This window comes from Aricia agestis, chromosome 3 (assembly GCF_905147365.1).
Source record: "Aricia agestis chromosome 3, ilAriAges1.1, whole genome shotgun sequence".
Taxonomy (NCBI): domain Eukaryota; kingdom Metazoa; phylum Arthropoda; class Insecta; order Lepidoptera; family Lycaenidae; genus Aricia; species Aricia agestis.
In genome coordinates, this window is record NC_056408.1 from 15,674,905 (window position 1) to 15,692,574 (window position 17,670).

Consider the following 17,670-nt stretch of genomic DNA (forward strand, 5'->3'; position numbering starts at 1 on the left):
ACGGTTCCGCCGCGATAAACGAATTTTGGCGCAACGGAGTTGCGGGCGTCATCTACTATAAATAATACTAGCTATTTGACCGAGCTTTGCTCGGTATTCAATAAAAGACGAATAAAATGACATTTTCTAAAAATGATTCCTAGCTAGATCGATTTATCGCCCCCGAAACCCCTTATATACCTACTAAATTTCATGAAAATCGTTGGAGCCGATTCTGAGATTCCAATTATATATTTATATACAAGAATTGCTCGTTTAAAGATATAAGATAATATAGATGAATAACGACATAGTGTGAAACTACTGTCTCGCAAGAATGTTATACTTATAGGATACTAAATGATGCCCGCAACCCCGTTGCGCCAAAACTGGTTTATCGCGCGGGGACCGTACATTTTTTCGGAACAAAAAGTATCCTTTCCCGGGACTTAAAGTATCTCCATGCCAAATTTCAGCAAAATCGGTTCAGCGGTTTGGGCGTGAAGAGGTAACAGATAGACAGACAGACAGACACACTTTCGAGTTTATAATATTATTAGTATTAGTAAGTAAGTAAGTATGGATTCCAAACTAATTGTAACTAGATACGTGCTAGATACCTTGTAGCTGTCTAGGATCCAGTGTGTGTTCGATTGTGCTCGATTAATATGCCGTGAAATGTATACAGTAACTGAAATTACTGAAATACATACTAATATTATAAATACGAAAAAGTGTCTGTCTGTCTTTCTAACTGTCTGTTACCTCTTCACGCCTAAACCGCTGAACCTATTTTGCTGAATTTTGGCGCAACGGAGTTGCGGACGTCATCTAGTAATATTATAAATAGACTAATAGGTATATTGTTTTTCCTTTGATGCTGAGTCCTCTAAGACGAGTGACGAGCTAACGACGTACACCAGTGGTAATTAGTATAATTTGTTCTCTATCTAGAGATCATATGTTTTTGTTTTGAAACTTTGTCGTCGCAATCAGTGATGCTTACTTGGCTTAGAGCCTGTTTCACCACTTCCTGATAAGTGCCGGCTATGCACAACTTATCTGACAGATAGAGTATGGAATATCTGTCAGATAAGTTGTGGATAGCCTATCCGGCACTTATTTGGAAGTGGTGAAACTCACCCCTAGAGTGTTACGTATCACTGAACGACGAAACATAATATTATACAAAGTAATTAAATATCGCTAGACATAGAGATGATTTATGCAGTGTTAAATACATGAATTATATTTTATTTGGTTGGAATCCGCCGTCGCCATATTTCAGTTCTCAATTATGATTCAGTCTGAAAAGCGGCGTGACCTCGGCCGTGTAGTGAGGGGAAAATGGTCTACATTTAAAATAGCGAAATCGATAAACTTTTAATTAAAACTAGCACCGAATACTTTAAAATGTTGCCTAAAAATGTCGGGCTTTGCGAATCAAATTGTTAGATCAGAAATGTTTTCACTGAGCAATAATAATCGGACATTTCCTGTAATATGCAGCTTACTTTCCAGCGACCCAAAAAACTCTATACACAATCTGTTTACCATCGTCAGGAAACAAAGAGAAAGCTGATATAGATATAGAGGGTCATGGGCGCCGGCAGGGGTGCCAGGAGGTGCACTTGCACCCCTTGGAAATCTCGGGATCAACAGGAATTATTGAAATAAAAAGCATTTTGTAACCCTATTACCATGCCGTACAAAGATAGATTGTAATGTTTCGGCGCTAAATGTATCCTGTTGACGTAAATAGACAGTCACTGTTGTTCGTAAAAAGTGAAAAGAAAAGAAAGAAAAGTAAAATCTGCACCCCTTGGAAATTATTTCTGCCGGCGCCCATATACAGGGTGTAACAAAACTAAGTGATAATACTTCAAGGGCTGTATGTGTTCCTGACATAGAATAAAAAAAAAGAGCAATTCTTTTTCTGATTTATATGGGCAAACTGCCCAGCGTCATGCATTTTCCCATACAAAAATGAAAAATGGTTACTCTTTCAGCGCTGCTACTTTGACAGTAAACTATGTCAGGAACACATACACCCCCTAAAGTATTATTAATTTATCATTTAGTTTTATTACACCTTGTACTTTCTCATTTGCAATGATTTTTGACTGATTTTTATTTCCAAATTTCATCGACATTTCGGTCATCCCTATACCGGGGCGGGTCGTCGCCATGGCTACGCAGGTGCGGCATCGATCGAGCCAGGTGTGCGCTGCACCACACTATTTATACACATCTCTCACGTTTTATATCTCTCCTACTTTATATCTCTCCTACTTACATCTCTCCTGGGGACATGATATTTTGTAAAAGCTAGGGGCCGGACGATGGTTAAATGTTTAAATAGCTTGTAACTTGTCGAGGAGATAGACGGAATGTAATATTTTTTCACAAAATATATCCTACATTTTTTATCTCTATAAAAGTTGGTTCTCATGAAATTTCCCCTAAAACGTTTTATTAACGTCAAATGTTTTATCTTATATCTTTAAACGATGAATTCTTGTATATATATATATTTCAAATAGACACAAACTGTAACGTCGTAATATCAGCTATTGACACGGATAGGTATATAAATACTACTAGATATTTGACTGAGATTTGCTCGGTATTCGATAAAACACGAATAAAATGACATTTTCTAAAAATTATATATATATATATATATATATATATATATATATATATATATATATATATATATATAATAAATACTTAATTGGAATCTCGGAATCGGTTCCAACGATTTTCATGAAATTTAGTATATAGGGGGTTTCGGGGGCGAGAAATCGATCTAGCTAGGAATCATTTTTAGAAAATGTCATTTTATTCGTGTTTTATCGAATACCGAGCAAATCTCAGTCAAATATCTAGTAGTATTTATATACCTATCCGTGTCAATAGCTGATATTACGACGTTACAGTTTGTGTCTATTTGAAATATTTTTTCAACAACAACTATTATTAATAATATCTATGGACGCTTCACACCACGTCAGTCTGGCCCCGTGGTAAGTACCTGAGGGACTTGTGTTACGGGTACCAGACAATATATTTAATAAGTAATTTTATACTATACATATATTTAGGACTTTTATTATATTATGATACACATATTTAATATGTGTATTAAATATGTGTATCATAATATAATAAAAGTCCTAAATATATGTTCCTGGGTGTGCCCAGGAACTTTGAAAACCCGCGACCCCCGGCTTGAGCTACCAACAGCCCAGCAACTGAGCCACAGAGGTCGTCAAATTTCATTTTATTCATTGCGCCTAGTTTTTATTATTCGTAGATTCCACCAATACCGACAAGAAACATCAAAACAAGTGTTATTTTAAGTTGGTTTACTACATTACTATCATACGTAAGGGGGTAACAGCTGCTGGGTAACACCAGTAACTGGAGTAACAGGGTAACGAGGTAACACGACCGCGACGACGTCATTAGAGCCCTCGTTTAAGGTTCGCGCACACTATGTCGGCGCGTGCCGGGGCGTGCCGGGGCGGGTCGGCGCGCAATACATTGACGGATTTTGAGCCGAGGCTTGCCGGGCCGCATCGCATCACATCCTTGTGCCGCTTGCTATAGTACACTGTTGCCGGGGCGCAGCGGGTCTTGTCGGGCCGTTTCGCATTGACGGAAATACGCCGAGCAAAAATCCGCGCCGATGCGCCCCGGCACAGTGTACGATACACGCATCCGCTTCCATACAAATTGTATGGAGGCGGATTTTTGCGATCCGCCCCGGCACACTGAGCAGCGGCACGGCCCGTCTCAGTGTGCTCACTCCTTTAGGGTCCGTAATGCTGTTATGCTAAGTACTCACATACGGTTTTGTTCGATCGAGCAATAACGTCGAGCAAAACCCGCGGCTCGGGATTTCGTCCACACATTCAGAATTGCTCGATAGTTTTAATCTAAATCGATATATTTAATTCCATCGAGTCGGCTCGATGCGAGCCTTCGAGCTGTGAGTTTTGCGGTCCACATAGTTATTACTCGATTTGGAGTAAAACTATCGAGCAAAACCGCATGTGAGTTCTTAGCATTACAGGAGCAATACGTACTGCGGGGCTAAAATAGTCGCTTTGAAGAATCATGATATGAATCATAATATGATTCATTTTCCTAAAATCGCAAAATGCAACTCTGCTTGCAATTCATTTCTGTATTTTTGTACTGATTTGACATTTTGTCATTTTGACAGTTTGACAATTCATTTGCTGAATTGATAGAGCGGAATTGCTAAATGTGACCATTTTAGCCCCACAGAACGCTAATTGCAAATGAGTGTTCCTTTTATCCTTCCTTTTATTTCTATAAAAAAATATTGTGTTCTTGAGCGTCCTGTTTTATAACAACAGGATTATAGTAACAGCAGTGTTATAGTAAAAGCAGTATAGTAGTACTTAACAGTTTTCTATTGTAACTCCATTCCTACTATCATGTGTACCTCTTACTTGTGAATATGTTTTAAAATACTTGCTGATATGGCTATGGATAGGCTCTAATGAAGTTAAATATAAAACAGTGGACTGTATATAACTTCTTGTATTCGTGATTACAATATCTGTCCAAAGAATGCCCATGTGCGACGCGTACAAGGTTTGAAGGTGAAGTGGCGAGCGGCGGGCGGGGGCGCGCGGGTCGCGGCGGCGGCGATCCGCGATGCGCACGCGCAGCCGACGACGCCCGAAGCGGTCCGCTCGGCCGATGTAGATGCACCGATGCGATTCAACAATAATAGTTACAGATTTTTTTATGACTCTTCTATAAGTAAGGTTAAAAATAACAGAAACATAATAATTATTATTGAGTTTGTAAATAATTGAAAAATTACTGAGTATTTTTTACCTAATAAAGATAAATATTTCATTAAAGATTATAGTAGACTAGTTAGTAGTGTTGTATAACAATAAATTATTATAACTAGCTATTTGACCGAGCTTTGCTCGGTATTCGATAAAACACGAATAAAATGACATTTTCTAAAAATGATTCTTAGCTAGATCGATTTATCGCCCCCGAAACCACTCATGAAAATCGTTGGAGCCGATTCCGAGATTCCAATTATACCAAGAATTGCTAGTTTATAGATATTATAAGATACTAAACAGACATGTCCTAAATATTTGATTTTGAATCTAAAGCATTAGTTGATTAAGATATTAATTTATTTTTAAACCCCTTTTTTCTCAATAAAACAAATCAAGTTGACTCAGCTGTACGTATAACATAGTGCACGCGAAATAGTAATTACAATTTTATACAGCGCCTAATTGTGCTTATTCAGGGTACATCAAAGGGGCCGACCAGCGGCCACTCTCCCCTAGCTTCGTGCTACGTTTATGGCAAGAGGCAATTTTCTTAGTGATTTTCCTTAGCCGCCCTATATTAAGAAATATAAAACGTTTTCTTTTGACCTGGACACGCTTATGTGACAAAATTGAAAATTACAAAAATGTTATGAAAATGTTAATAGCTGATTTATGTAACTTACAATAGGAATTAGGATATGACGACCTCTGTGGCTCAGTGGCGAGCGCGTTGATAGCTTAAGAGGATACAACAGCGGCTAGAGAAATGAAAAAAAAGTACGTGTAATATCTATAGCTGTCTCCCTTACCTCAAGCCTATACCGCAGAACGCGATAGAGACAACTGCAGAAAATCCAGAAAATCAACGATTCGTTGTCTCCTGATTCCTTCTCCAAAACTTAACCGATTTAAGTACTTTTTTCATTAAAGATTAAAAAAAGGCTTGAGCTGTGTTCCTATGTTTTGCTTTTTTTGTATAATCAAGCAAAATCTGTTTTCTGGACGTTTGAACACAGTGGAAAATCTGGCCATTTTTTTGGGTTTTTGAACGTTCATATCTTATTTAATAATTAAATTATGAAAAAAAAGAAAACATAGGGACATTGTATTAGTGGCCGTAGATATTCAGGAAAAAAATTATAACTCTACTAGCATTATCCAGGGAGGAAACAGGGGACAACGTTTGTATGGAAAAAAGGGCGGTGTGGAATCCTCTTAAGCCGGGGGTCGCGGGTTCGAATCCCGCCGACGGAACAAAAAGTTTTCAAAGTTCCTGGGTCATGGATGTGTATTAAATATGTGTATCATATAATAAAAATCTTAAATATATGTATAGTATAAAAGTATTAAATATATTTCCGTTGTCTGGTACCTGACAAGTCCTTCAGATACTTACCACGGGGCCAGACTGACGTGGTGTGAAGCGTCCATATATATTATTATTATATTACTGCAATGCAGAGTAGCATCATAGACAGTAAACAAAAAGTTTTGTTCGATGTTTGATGTTATGTCTATGCTGTATGTCTACGGTGGTATACGAGACACACAGAGATATAGACAAGGAGCAGTAGCAGCATAGCCAGCACAAGCACGTAGACAAACGAAAGAAACTAAATTTTGACAGTTTTACCGGAAAAACATTGGAGTAAAAGTTTCTTTCGTATCTCGATATCTTTCGCTTTTGAAAATCTATATGTCAAGCATGACGATCCGCTTTTGACATTTAGTTTCTTGATTCTGTTTTTATTTTTATTATGGCGCTTGGGTATAAAACCATGGCCAGTGTCGAATAAATGGTGGCAAATTCAAAAAATCTATGTATAGCAACCCTGTCTATAGCCGGAATTATAGTTTTGATCTACAAACTACGAATAATAAAGTTCCTTAGTTTTTATTATTCGTATTTCGTAGATCAAAACTATAATTCCGGCTATAGACAAGGTTGCTACACGTCGATTTTTTTAATTTGCCGCCATTTACTCGACACTGGCCATGGTTTTATAGCCGAGGTGCCATAATTAAAAAAAAAGAACCAAGAAACTAAATGTCAAAAAAAAAATAATTGCCGTTGCTTTGGTTGCTATGGAAAGAGTTTCTTGTCTTTGTCCACTGAAACTCAAGTCGATGGGTGGGGCCATGCTCGGGAATAAGATATGTAGACATGGGAAAGAAACTGCCATTACTTTCTTCCGAAGAATCGACTGGGAAACCCCGTGCTAGCTACGCAGGAGGGCACAAGTGAAAGACTCGAGAGCGTTGGACCAACTGTATATTGAAATAATATTTTACTTATTCTACGTTTCTCTCAATATTCTGATGTGACGTGTGCAACATGTCGGGTTTTGGTCAGAAAGTCTGTTACATAATTTATGCGCTAGTAGCGCCCCCTGCTTTCTTTACCTTACCTTACCTTCGCGTAATATCCCCTACTGCTATTAGTATCAAGGATTCTCAAAGTTGCAACTTTGCTTGCAACTGTCTATCAAGTGATAATTATTAATTAAGATAAGCTCTGATGTGCCACGCGCCATAACATCACTGTAGGACTGTAACTGTAAAGTGACTTTGCAGCGTCAGAGCTAAAGGTACACGTTTAATGCCTGCTGCAATCAGATACAGTTAATGATTATTATTTTTTAATTTAATGGAGATTTTGAAATAAACTGAAAACTGATGAAAACTGATTTTGAAATAATTGAAATAAACTTTTTCTATTAAACTCTTCATTAAATACAAGTTATGTATACCATTACAGGTGGAACCGCATTAGTGCGACACTTCCATAAAACTGGCGTTTGGAAAACGTCGTTAGTCGCATCGTGTCGTGTCGCACTAGTACGATATCACCTTAAGTTAAGGGGGCGACTAACCCAAAATTTTCGATTTTATAATTCATTTTTATACTTGAAAATAAGCTCCGAATTGTTTCATTTTCTAAAATTAGATACTACATTATATTTCCAAGAATTCAATCTGAGCAAAAACACAATATCTTAAAATTTTCTCGATAGAAAAAAATCACAAAGATGCATCTAATTTTCACGAATTTTTCATTATCATTAAAAACCGACCTAGCGGATTTATAAAATGTTGTACATTTATCGAGTTATTGAGAAAAAACTAATTCGGCGATGAATCCGCGTCGTTCTTTTTCACCTGGCATATGAAAGTCGGGCGTGAGTGTGAAGAGAGAAGGACGATATTTGATTTTTTGGGTTAGTCGCCCTCTTAATATATGTCTCTGAGTGCGCGGATATATATTTAGAAATGGTATACCGATCAGCTACAATAATAAGTTCGGTGCTTGGAAGTTACCTTCCCACCTGGGAAATAGAAACCTTTCGTTATATTTGATAAAAATTCTGCTTTTCCGATACCCAGGCGGGTTATACATATTTAACAACGAAACAAAATTAGGGCTTGTTGTTCAAACAACGGCTCTGAATACTGGATGAGCATAATTCCCTTTGAAGGTTACCACGTAATGATTTATGCTTGAGGAATATTTATTGCGGATTCATCATCATCACCCTCAGAATAATATACTGAAATTTTTTAGCAGTGTAGGTACTACCTATCCCGTATACTATCAGAGAAATGGATCTGTAGATAGATGCTGGATCTACGTAATTTTCTTGCCGTATGTCATAGTCAGGCTGGCTCTGAGAGCTGGCTACTTTATGTCAAGGCCACCAACACTGAATTTACATAACCTGACCAAATGTCATAGGACCGTCATCTGCTAGGTACAAGTTGGAAGCCGGCTACACGAAGCGGCAGCAGACGACGTGTCGTCGCGACACTATCTTTATAGAATAAATATATTCTATGTATCTATGTTTATAGAATAAATATATTCTATGTATTTCTATGAAATACCATCCGCAGCAGCAAGCGACACGAAACTAGCGACACTTTTCATAGAAAGACAGAAACCAGTAGTGTCGCGACGACACGTCGTCTGCCGCCGCTTTATGTCGCCCGCTGCTAACCGGCACCTTATGAATCAAAATTCTCGATATTTTGACTCTTTATAAATATAATCTTGCTAGTTGCTACCTAGTTTGATATTAGATAAAGCTTTGTCATCGAACACGATTAATGCAGCTATATACTCAATATCATCCATCACCATACCATTATTTTCATTTACACCCAAAAAAATATTGCTCCTATATTGACCTTCCTAGTTTCGCTTGTCTATAGGAGTATAGACAAGCGAAACTAGGAAGGTCAATAAATTTCTACATGATAATAATAATAATGGCTCCCACGCCGGTTTCGGTGACGGTGGCCGGTTTCATTGAAACCAGGCCAGCTACGCAGGAGTAATTTTATAGTGCCCAAGTGTGTGCGCAGTGCACAAGAGCACTCTCTATTCCTTTACTCTCATAACCCAGTGGGACGGAAGACCGACACGACCGGCGAGAGATCAGGCGCAGGACCGACTTTTTTACATGCCCATCCGACGCATGGATCATCTTACTTGTCAGACAATCAGGTGATCAGCCTGCATTGTCCTAACCAAACTTGGAAATAGCATGTTTCCAACGCGGGAATCGAACCCACGACCTCCGAGTTAAGAGCTGCGCTCTATACCACTAGACCACGGAGGCGTGAACATGATAATATACTTAATATATTCAGTACTGTACTAGAAGCAGGTACAATTACAAGTTTGCGCTGACACATAAAAATTAATTCAATTTACACACGCACAGATCCTGTTGATAAAATAGGTTTTCCTCCCTTCGTAACAAGGGTTATTCAAAATGTTTTCAAATTATTTTAAGGCCGTTTGCCACCGCTAGCGTCATCGGGACATCACCGACAAAAATTCAAATAAAATGCCACTTTATAACCTAGGCTATAAGTTTCAATTTGCTCTACACCACTACAAACAGCGGCGGCATGGATCGCTAGACCAATGTCGTTAGAAAATGAAACCTAGCTTATGGTATTTTTGTCCGTGACGTCGACGTGACGATGGCGGTGGACAAACGGCCTAACCCTAAAAAAACTAGCTCCGACTCGATGTCCCCTATGTCACGGCCGGTGAAGTCGGAGAGCTCTCCAAACCCTTTCGTGTTCTATCTCGATCTAGTTGATTCGAAATTGTAGTTGAGTACGCAGCACTAGACTTCAGACGAAATTACATTGTTTCAGAGCATAAAGGGTTTTTTGACCCATCACGTCAGCGTACTGAGAAAGGGTACAGTGTTCATATTAATTAAATGTTATTTTAGTTTTGTTGTTTTTTTTTTAAATCATTAGCTTTCTTTGGGTACAATCACTATCGATTCACTACAATCGAGTAAACATTTTATAAAACCTTTAAGTTCTCGCAACACTTAAAAAATAATTATCGTCCCCGAAGATTGTTAAGAATTTTCCTTCTTAATAATCCGAATATTATAAAGGATTCTCGGAGAAATAAAATTCAGACGACGTACTCGGATTTTTACGCATAAACAAACTTTGCACTTTTAAAAAGGGGAGACGGCACGGAGCCATGAAAATTTAACAAGCACGCCGTGGGGTCGAATCGGCCCGTAAAATATTTAAACCCTCGTTACATAAAATAGCTTGTTGTGGGGCAACATCGTGCTGCTAATGGGCCTGGAAGGCCAACTGATTTATTGGCCAATACACTACGAGCTCAGAAATATATACGTACTACATTTTCGAAGAAGCTAAGTTAAATGTATAATAGTTTTTTCTACCCAGATTATATTATATTTTTGCAACACTGCCACAGCAGCTTTTTTCCTTATTGGATCTATTCCGTTTCCTACCAAACTACATAGTGGTATATTCTCAAGAAATATCAAACTTACGACATTGATGTTTCCTAAGAATACCATTTTGTTGTTGGCTAGAATATGACTAAATTAAACAAGGGACAAAGCTGATCTCATGGGCGTACCGAAAGGGGGGGCAGGAGGGGCAGCTGCCCCCCCCCTGGATCATGTTGACGTCCCTACTAAGTATATTATCTAGTACTTTTATCTATAAAAATAAAAAATTAAGAACGAATTTTTGCCATTTGTTTGCAATACAATATTTTTACAACTAAAAATTATTAATTTTTTATTCTTTATAAGCACCTAGCTTATGAAAAGTCTGATTTGCCCCCCCCTGGCCCAGAACCTGTGTGATTTGCCCCCCCCCCCCCCCTGGCACCAGAACCTGGGTGATTTGCTCCCCCCTGGCCCAGAACCTGGGTACGCCCATGGCTGATCTGATATATGAAGTTATAGCGACAAAGTTTGCTAATTATTATTATGATAATCTATTGAACAAGAAGACCATTTATCTACTATGTCTCTCATCCAAAGCCTATCTATCTGTTTCTAAATTTTTCATCACGTTTACTTGAACGACGAACGATATAAAACATTTATCCTTCCCTTGGGTATGGTTTTTATCGTCAGTGTGAACGGTACGTTACAATTTCGAGGGAGCTACAGCCTACACGTAATATAATATCGTCGACAGAAATTGACATTTAGATATATAAAACCGTAATTTTCCTTATGTTTTTACATGAGCTTTCATGAAGCAGATGTACTATCAGATCAACTTATTTCTAGGCAGATGGGGGACCTACTTAGTTTGGTTTTGTTACGCCAAACCCAACCGACAGATCGATTGACATGATACGACCAAATGACGTTGGTCTGTCAACTGCCTAGAAATCAATTTCCTCGGGTATACATCTGTCTTAAGAAATATTAGTACCTCCACGAGTTTCGTCTATTGTGTAGTTTCCAGTAAGTGTCTGCGTAGCCTTCTAATAAATTATTTGAATTCAGTACAAAAGTGTTTACTTTACAACTAGATGTGTCGCTGGTATTCCTTTATCTGGCGGAAACAGTGCATTTTCCCAGGATTAAAATTATAAACCCTTTTTCAGGAGTTTAAAATTACTCCAGTTTAAAAGTTACTCCCAACAGTTTTTGAGATTTCAAATTCTTATGATGGCTACATTCCCAAATACTTCAATCGACATTTCAGAATAAGAAAGCCAATTAGTGAGTAAGTCATGTTGAGTGGAGTAAGCGAGTTGATCTGAGTGAGCGGGGTGTAATTCTGAGTCAACAGCAAACAGGGCCCCAATCCTTTGGCCTCGAACCGGCGATTCCCCCATTAATTGGCGCCGAGCAAATATACCTTCTCTGTATTTGCTCTCGTTTACTATTGACAATTTATATTAAACCCCAAAGTTTGCAGGCTGTATAGTGTATGCTGTATAGATATACATGTTATCGATGGTATCGATTTGATGATAGCTTCTATACAGTGTGTAACAAAACTAAGTGATAGTACTTACTTTAGGGTGAGTATGTGTTCCTTGTAGAGAGTTCACTGTGAAAGTAGCAGCGCTGAAAGACCAAATATTTTTTTTCTCTTTTGTATAGGGAATCTCGTGACGCTCGGGCCCTTGCCCATACAAGTAAAAAAAAATTCTCTTTCAGCGCTGCTACTTTCACAGTGAACTCCCTACAAGGAACACATACACACCCTAAAGTTCACTTAGTTTTGTTACGCCCTGTAGAGTAGTTATTTTGTTAGGAAATACGAGTGATTCGTTTTGTTTGAAGTAAGTATGTTGTACTTTCGTAATTTTTTCCAAATCTGTAAAAATGTTGTTGATGTCAGACGTGTGCATACATCCATGAAGTTCCTTTGGTAGTACAAAATTATCTGTTATTACTATTATTTAATTGTAAAATGTCTCTATTAGTAATATTATAAAAAATGATTATTGCAAAATATAAGGAGGGAACTTATTGTTTAATTTAATTTCTAACACAAAACAACCTCCGCACAATCGGAAAAGGATGTTTCAGCTAACGATTATTATTATTTATTACTATTGACAAACAATAATTGTGTGCCCCCACAGAATGCCCCACTGAATAAGCACTGAAGGTTCCCCTTTATCTGATGAACATGCCTCAACACAATCAGAGACAACATAACTGCGAGGCCCCGAGTAATTTGACTAATTATCTACCCCACGTACAACCCGTCAAATAAATTTAAACTTTAATTACTCGAGAATAAAGGTGAATACCAAGTAGTAAATGCTATGCCCTTTGAGCTAAATTGTAACCTTGATAAAATCTTGGTGTTGGTTGAAATGAAAAGTTATTCAACTATCTTATAAATTTGTCAATCCGAAAATATGACTTGAAAAAAATTATGTAATTTTATACATAATGTAGACTTTTCAAATTAATACTAATTTGAAAAGTCTGCATTATATATAAAAAATATAGCTAATTATGTAGTGCACTGTCCCTATTTTTTTATAATTTTCAACAGATTTAATTCGACAGATTGATAAAATAATATTACTGCATTCACATTAATTACTTTAAATTACGTTTCGTTGTAGCAAGCGCCTAATGCCGTCCTCAGAAACGAAAAATTATTTATTAACTGTAATCAAGAGGGCGACTAACCCCAAAAATCAAACATCGTCCTTATCTCTTCACACTCACGCCCGTCCTTTATATGCCAGGTGAAAAAGAACGACGCGGATTCATCGCCAAATTAGTTTTTTCTCAATAACTCGATAAATATACAACGTTTTAAAAATTAGCTAGGTCGATCTCTCAATGATAGAATTTTATACAATGTGTTAAAATATTAACTTAGTTCAGTGCACGGTTATGGTAATATATGAAAAAATTCGTGAAAATTAGATGCATCTTTGTGATTTTTTCTATCGAGAAAATTTTAAGATATTGTGTTTTTGCTCAGATCGAATTCTCGGAAATATAATGTAGTATCTAATTTTAGAAAATTAAACAATTCGGGGCTTATTTTCAAGTATAAAAATGAATTATAAAATCGACACTTTAGGGTTAGTCGCCCCCTTAAATGAAGATTTTGACATAATTACCCCTGGATACATTTAATCTAAACTCTTCATTATTCTGAAGTTTAATCATCATTAAAATATGTCTCCGAGTGCGAGCGTAAGATTGGTAGCAATAAAAAACAAGTTTAATGTAACAAGTATATTCGATCACTGAATTAATTTCGACCACGGTACATTACTATAATATATTTGAATATTTTGCACTTACATTCTACGTGCTTGTGCTTCAACCGAGGCGTTTTATACCAAAACTGGGTATGAAATGGTATAAAATACATTGACTGTTATAATTATATTAAAAGCGTTATATGAGTTTAGCAGATTGTGTTTGTCTGACTGCTTTAAATGAATTCGAATATAAGAGCTTGTCTTTTCGATAACTATCTTTGAGACAGAGTTTAATTTATCTAAAAGACAGTCACATGTTTGAACGAGTGGAAATCTGCTAGAATATACTAAGAATATGAACCCTAATTCTCGTACTATGTATGATACAATCAAGTTTCGTTCGCGATGTCGTACCTATTTTTATCTACGTGATCAAGAGACAGCGTATGGAGTGAAACTTGATTATTTACGGATATTTTACGAGAGTTAGGTCTCCGGTTTAAAACTGTAAGACAACGGACACCAGCGAGTACTACAATAAAATCTACTTATAACAGTAACTATAATTTAAACATAATTACACAATCTCGATTTATACTCGTATGCGGCGGGAACGCGCGGTTTGGCGGCTACACCGCGAGGTCATAAGTAATTGTATGTAAATGACAGCGCGATCGCAGCGCTATCTATATATTAATACGCGAGCGAAAAACTTTGGATCCCTTTTGACGAAGAATGCGGAAACTTAGGTGAATGAAATGTTGCACAGTTATAGTTTATATGGTGAAGGAGTGCATCGAGCTAATATTATTTTGAAATAATGCTTTTATCATAATATATTTTTTAACAAATAAAACTCTACACACACTACAATGTGCACACTACCATGTTTTTGAATGACAAGCTTATACATACGAATTATATTCATTTGTTTAAAGTTGAAGTCTGTTGTCAAATTAAAAATGGATTGTTGTTTTTTTTTAATAAATCTGAAATAGTCAATACTTTAATTGGGGAGCCAAAAGAAGGTAATTAAATTTAAGGTCGAATTTCGACCATCATTGGGCGATCTCTAATTTGTTACATACTATTGCTTGTGATCTCGGGGTGTAGCGGCCAAACCGCTCGTTTTCGCGGACGCATACAAATCCAGCATATTCCAACACTCGACAATGTTACGCTTGACTAGTGTCAAGTGACTCGACTATGTCAAGTGTAAAATATATTTAAACAATTCACTACATTTAAGTCTATACAACGTTAAAATGACCAAACTAGGTTTAACCACATTTAAAGCTAGTTTGTATATTAGATATATTACACACATTGTATTTTAAATCTTAAATCTGTATATAATATAAGTATGAATATCTAATATGTACGTGTAACTTGTACGCTATAATTTATTATGTCATGGCTGCAACCGAAGATAATTTAAATTCATACCATTAATGCGAATACGATACATCTTCAACTATTGATTTATTGTGAAAATGAACATGAAATGAAAATGAAAATGAACTGATGTTTTATAAACATTTTCGATATTTAAATATAATAAGAGCTGGTACATACTTTTATGCAAGTAGTACGCGTTTTATACACCAAAATTTCTGTAAAATGTGTAAAGAAGACTCATTTTATAAAACTTTTGCTTCGCAAGCGCACTCCTTTATATTTATGCCGAAATTAGCGTTACTTGATGTTTAATATATTTAATTATTTCTCTCTTTCCTGTTACTAATCTATATTTAACCTGAGTTTAAGCTAATATAAAATTAACTATGACATACATGAATAATTGGTAGCATTATATACTAGTTACTTACCATCTACAAGGAAATGCTAATTTTGTAACATCCAATGTTATTTAACAAAAAACGGAATAAACAAATTTTGGTATTTTTTGTGCTCAACCATTTACATTCACAACAATATTAGGAGTTAAACACAAACTTCATAAAAACAATATTCTAAAATAATATTAATTTATATACATAATGCCTACTAACTACACTTATTTGGTATTGTTTTATATTAATGTTTTAAAATTATGATCATTAGATAGAATAGCTTTATTTATATATTATTTATATAACCTACCGTACCCTACAGATGTATAACTATAATAACACAATTGAAACATTCACAAAACAGAAATAAATACGCCTATCTAACCCAAACCTAGTCAAGCTAAACTTTATAGCGACTAAAGCTAAAAAATCAAAGCTATACACATTTAAATGAGGTATTTTCTTTAGTATCCGATAAACTTTTTATTTACAATTTATTAATAAGCCGATTAATTAACATGACCTTACTATAATTATTATAGCTAACGGCCTCAGTCAGAGACATTTTATTAAACTCTAATTTAAAGAAATGTTTGACAGAAAATGAGTGGAATTTATGTCTAAATCTTCATTAAATTACAGTTAAGTTTTCGTTAAATGGCTCTGAGTGTGGCCGTTAAATTATTTTAATGAAGTGAAGTGGTACGCTACGCGCTTGCTACGACGGGCGTCGTAGCGCCACGCCGTGCTACGTAGTGCTACGAAAGTACTACGTTCAACGATACTACGCGTTGCGTTTCCGTTATCGTAGTGTAGTCCTACCCTTATTAATTATAGACGAATAATAATATTTCATTGCCGTATTTAAAACTGCCTAATGATTTTTGCTTTGCTGATTAGTTAGCTTGACTAATTTTATTAGTAATATTTTATTAGTGATAAAGCATCCGTCATTTTAAAGTAAATGTAAAAGTTGATAAGGACGCCTTCTAATTATATTTATATGAATTAATCTAATGAATATTATTTTATAACTTTTAATCTTATTTAATAACCTATTCTCTAAAATTATTTTAGGATATCATAACACTAAGGAATTTAAATAAAATTAACAAACTAAAATAATATTATACTATAAAGAGGAAGAAGAAAAGTCGAACTCTACCTTTACAATATGGGGCTAATATAGTGCTCGATTTATAAGCGTCCGCGCGAACGAGCGGTTTAGCCGCTACGCCGTGAAATCATAAGTAATAGGCATGATGACTATTTTTTTTGTTTGTAATTGAAAGACCTCTCAAAAATAGAAACATATTTGGTGAAACAATGACGTTAATAATTCGCATAATATGAAAATTCAAACATCTCATAAAATAGACCTGCCCGAAACGCTCCATACAAAATGCTACTCAATTATGACGTCACCGTAGGGTAGCTTGTAGGCATCGCGGGAGAACTTTGTTCGATAGCTATATTAATTATTGCGTTAATGAAAGTGGTTTCATAACAAAAGTTGCTTTATATTACATAAGTTATCGAATGGTGTACAAATATTAAGAAATATAATTGAAAAAAAAATCGACTTGAATATCCAACTTTGAAGGCGCATAACAAAAAAATACAAAAGTTGTCATGTTGAAATTTTGGAAATACTTATTTTTTACCGTTATTTCCTTATTTTATTAACAAAATTCGCAAATCTTTGACCTTATCATCATCGCGATGTAGCGGCAAAACCGCTCCTTTGCGCGGAATATAAATCAAGCCTAAGAGACTACTAGGGATAAAGAAGATAAGAGAAGATGTACAAGATAAGTGGAGATAATATAGATCTAACGGACGGGAGTCGACGTAAGTACGTTGGGAATATAACTGCAGAGTGTTTCTCATTTTTCTTTCGATTTACTTATTTTTTACCTTTATTCACTTCATAAAAATTTTAGTCACTCTCAACAGCTAAAGGTGGCGTATTGATCCTTGCCGTAAGCGACTGCGATCCACATAAATTCAAATAAAATGTCAGTTTATGACCTAGGTTACAGGTTTCATT

At 36.1% G+C, this 17,670-nt stretch overlaps 1 protein-coding gene and 1 long non-coding RNA gene across 3 annotated transcripts in view; one reads left to right on the top strand and one right to left on the bottom strand.

The window, feature by feature from the left end:
• LOC121740204 (vesicular acetylcholine transporter-like) overlaps positions 1-17,670 on the bottom strand; it is an 89,367-nt gene that overhangs the window by 33,198 nt on the left and 38,499 nt on the right. Inside the window, exons 3-4 of one of the 2 annotated variants that reach the window (XR_006037608.1) lie at positions 7,894-7,897; positions 6,673-6,684 (exon numbers count right to left, since the gene is read on the bottom strand). The exons of the other annotated variant lie outside the window; for it this stretch is intronic. The gene's annotated coding sequence lies outside the window, so the exon portion shown is untranslated. Of the gene's footprint in view, positions 1-6,672; positions 6,685-7,893; positions 7,898-17,670 lie in introns of those variants that run through there. 2 annotated transcript variants of the gene reach the window in all.
• Positions 825-17,455, top strand: LOC121740206. Its single transcript, XR_006037609.1, has 3 exons — positions 825-837; positions 7,440-7,444; positions 17,394-17,455. It is a non-coding gene; the product is annotated as an uncharacterized LOC121740206 (long non-coding RNA).